This window comes from Pseudophryne corroboree, chromosome 1 (genome assembly GCF_028390025.1).
Source record: "Pseudophryne corroboree isolate aPseCor3 chromosome 1, aPseCor3.hap2, whole genome shotgun sequence".
In the NCBI taxonomy this organism is placed as follows: domain Eukaryota; kingdom Metazoa; phylum Chordata; class Amphibia; order Anura; family Myobatrachidae; genus Pseudophryne; species Pseudophryne corroboree.
In genome coordinates this window covers 1,152,218,905-1,152,223,552 of record NC_086444.1, presented here as the reverse complement: position 1 = coordinate 1,152,223,552, position 4,648 = coordinate 1,152,218,905, and positions in this window count along the sequence as shown.

Sequence of the window (4,648 nt, the reverse complement as noted above, 5' to 3'; positions counted from 1 at the left end):
CACCTCCTATATCGTGCTCAATTGTATAGGCTTGAATGGCCTTTTGCTGCTCCTCCAACCTCTGAAGCATATAGAGGGTTGAATTCCACCTCGTTACCACTTCTTGCTTCAGATGATGGCAGGGCAGGTTCAGGCGTTTTTGGTGGTGCTCCAGTCTTCTGTACGTGGTGCCTGTGCGCCGAAAGTGTCCCGCAATTCTTCTGGCCACCGACAGCATCTCTTGCACGCCCCTGTCGTTTTTTAAAAAATTCTGCACCACCAAATTCAAGGTATGTGCAAAACATGGGACGTGCTGGAATTTGCCCATATTTAATGCACACACAATATTGCTGGCGTTGTCCGATGCCACAAATCCACAGGAGAGTCCAATTGGGGTAAGCCATTCCGCGATGATCTTCCTCAGTTGCCGTAAGAGGTTTTCAGCTGTGTGCGTATTCTGGAAACCGGTGATACAAAGCGTAGCCTGCCTAGGAAAGAGTTGGCGTTTGCGAGATGCTGCTACTGGTGCCGCCGCTGTTCTTGCGGCGGGAGTCCATACATCTACCCAGTGGGCTGTCACAGTCATATAGTCCTGACCCTGCCCTGCTCCACTTGTCCACATGTCCGTGGTTAAGTGGACATTGGGTACAACTGCATTTTTTAGGACACTGGTGAGTCTTTTTCTGACGTCCGTGTACATTCTCGGTATCGCCTGCCTAGAGAAGTGGAACCTAGATGGTATTTGGTAACGGGGGCACACTACCTCAAGAAATTGTCTGGTTCCCTGTGAACTAACGGCGGATACCGGACGCACGTCTAACACCAACATAGTTGTCAAGGCCTCAGTTATCCGCTTTGCAACAGGATGACTGCTGTGATATTTCATCTTCCTCGCAAAGGACTGTTGGACAGTCAATTGCTTGGTGGAAGTAGTAAAAGTGGGCTTACGACTTCCCCTCTGGGATGACCATCGACTCCCAGCAGCAACAACAGCAGCGCCAGCAGCAGTAGGTGTTACACGCAAGGATGCATCGGAGGAATCCCAGGCAGGAGAGGACTCGTCAGAATTGCCAGTGACATGGCCTGCAGGACTATTGGCATTCCTGGGGAAGGAGGAAATTGACACTGAGGGAGTTGGTGGGGTGGTTTGCGTGAGCTTGGTTACAAGAGGAAGGGATTTACTGGTCAGTGGACTGCTTCCGCTGTCGCCCAAAGTTTTTGAACTTGTCACTGACTTATTATGAATGCGCTGCAGGTGACGTATAAGGGAGGATGTTCCGAGGTGGTTAACGTCCTTACCCCTACTTATTACAGCTTGACAAAGGCAACACACGGCTTGACAAATGTTGTCCGCATTTCTGTTGAAATACTTCCACACCGAAGAGCTGATTTTTTTGGTATTTTCACCAGGCATGTCAACGGCCCTATTCCTCCCACGGACAACAGGTGTCTCCCCGGGTGCCTGACTTAAACAAACCACCTCACCATCAGAATCCTCCTTGTCAATTTCCTCCCCAGCGCCAGCAACACCCATATCCTCCTCATCCTGGTGTACTTCAACACTGACATCTTCAATCTGACTATCAGGAACTGGACTGCGGGTGCTCCTTCCAGCACTTGCAGGGGGCGTGCAAATGGTGGAAGGCGCATGCTCTTCACGTCCAGTGTTGGGAAGGTCAGGCATCGCAACCGACACAATTGGACTCTCCTTGTGGATTTGGGATTTCGAAGAACGCACAGTTCTTTGCGGTGCTTTTGCCAGCTTGAGTCTTTTCATTTTTCTAGCGAGAGGCTGAGTGCTTCCATCCTCATGTGAAGCTGAACCACTAGCCATGAACATAGGCCAGGGCCTCAGCCGTTCCTTGCCACTCCGTGTGGTAAATGGCATATTGGCAAGTTTACGCTTCTCCTCCGACAATTTTATTTTAGATTTTGGAGTCCTTTTTTTACTGATATTTGGTGTTTTGGATTTTACATGCTCTGTACTATGACATTGGGCATCGGCCTTGGCAGACGACGTTGCTGGCATTTCATCGTCTCGGCCATGACTAGTGGCAGCAGCTTCAGCACGAGGTGGAAGTGGATCTTGATCTTTCCCTAATTTTGGAACCTCAACATTTTTGTTCTCCATATTTTAATAGGCACAACTAAAAGGCACCTCAGGTAAACAATGGAGATGGATGGATACTAGTATACTTATGGATGGACGAGCGACTGCCGACACAGAGGTAGCTACAGCCGTGGACTACCGTACTGTGTCTGCTGCTAATATAGACTGGATGATAATGAGATGAAATTAATATATATATATATATATATATATATATAATATCACTAGTACTGCAGCCGGACAGGTATATATATTTATTATGTAATGACTGATGATGGACCTGCTGGACACTGTCAGCTCAGCAGCACCGCAGACTGCTACAGTAAGCTACTATAGTAGTATGTATCAAGAAGAAAGAGAAAAAAAAAAAACCACGGGTAGGTGGTATACAATTATGGATGGACCAGCGACTGCCGACACAGAGGTAGCTACAGCCGTGGACTACCGTACTGTGTCTGCTGCTAATATTGGCCCTCATTCCGAGTTGATCGGTCGCAAGGCGAATTTAGCAGAGTTACACACGCTAAGCCTACGCCTACTGGGAGTGTATCTTAGCTTCTTAAAATTGCGACCGATGTATTCGCAATATTGCGATTACACACTACTTTGCAGTTTCTGAGTAACTTCAACCTTACTCTGCCTGTGCGATCAGTTCAGTGCTTGTCGTTCCTGGTTTGACGTCACAAACACACCCAGCGTTCGCTCAGACACTCCCCCGTTTCTCCAGCCACTCCTGCGTTTTTTCCGGAAACGGTAGCGTTTTCATCCACACGCCCATAAAACGCCGTGTTTCCGCCCAGTAACACCCATTTCCTGTCAATCACATTACGATCGCCGGAGCGATGAAAAAGCCGTGAGTAAAAATACTATCTTCATTGTTAAATTACTTGGCGCAGTCGCAGTGCGAATATTGCGCATGCGTACTAAGCGGATTTTCATTGCGATGCGATGAAAAATACCGAGCGAACGACTCGGAATGAGGGCCCTAGACTGGATGATAATGAGATGAAATTAATATATATATATATATATATATATATATATATATATATATATATATATATAATATCACTAGTACTGCAGCCGGACAGGTATATATATTTATTATGTAATGACTGATGACGGACCTGCTGGACACTGTCAGCTCAGCAGCACCGCAGACTGCTACAGTAAGCTACTATAGTAGTATGTATCAAGAAGAAAGAGAGAAAAAAAAACCACGGGTAGGTGGTATACAATTATGGATGGACCAGCGACTGCCGACACAGAGGTAGCTACAGCCGTGGACTACCGTACTGTGGGGGTCATTCCGAGTTGTTCGCTCGCAAGTGAATTTTAGCAGATTTGCTCATGCTAAGCCGCCGCCTACTGGGAGTGAATCTTAGCATCTTAAAATTGCGAACGATGTATTCGCAATATTGCGATTACACACCTCGTAGCAGTTTCTGAGTTGCTTCAGACTTACTCGGCATCTGCGATCATTTCACTGCTTGTCGTTCCTGGTTTGACGTCACAAACACACCCAGCGTTCGCCCAGACACTCCCCCGTTTCTCCAGCCACTCCTGCGTTTTTTCGGGAAACGGTAGCGTTTTTTCCCACACGCCCATAAAACGGCCTGTTTCCGCCCAGTAACACCCATTTCCTGTCAATCACATTACGATCGCCAGAACGATGAAAATGCCGTGAGTAAAATTCCTAAGTGCATAGCAAATTTACTTGGCGCAGTCGCAGTGCGGACATTGCGCATGCGCATTAAGCGGAAAATCGCTGCGATGCGAAGATTTTTACCGAGCGAACAACTCGGAATGACCCCATGTGTCTGCTGCTAATATAGACTGGATGATAATGAGATGAAATTAATATATATATAATATCACTAGTACTGCAGCCGGACAGGTATATATATTTATTATGTAATGACTGATGACGGACCTGCTGGACACTGTCAGCTCAGCAGCACCGCAGACTGCTACAGTAAGCTACTATAGTAGTATGTATCAAGAAGAAAGAAGAAAGAAGAAAAAAAAACACGGGTAGGTGGTATACATATACAATTATATATATATTATATACAATTATATATATATATATATATATATATATATATATATATTAAACTGGTGGTGATTAATTAAACTGGTGGTCAGGTCACTGGTCACACTATCAGCAACTAGCATGTAGTACTCCTAAGCAGACAATCACAATATATACTGGTGGTCAGTGTGGTCACAATGGCAGTGTGGCACTCTGGCAGCAGAGTGCCAGCAAAAGTGTGCACTGTACGTTAAAATATGTACTCCTGCTCTCAGACTCTAACTGCTCCCCACTGTCTCCCCCACAAGTCAGATATACAGTCACACTATCACTTCAGCAAGTAGTAGTACTCCTCCTAATGCTCCCCAAAATTACTAAAGTAAATAATACTGTGTCTCTCTCTACTCTAGTCTCACTCTCTATAAACGGAGAGGACGCCAGCCACGTCCTCTCCCTATCAATCTCAATGCACGTGTGAAAATGGCGGCGACGCGCGGCTCCTTATATAGAATCCGAGTCTCGCG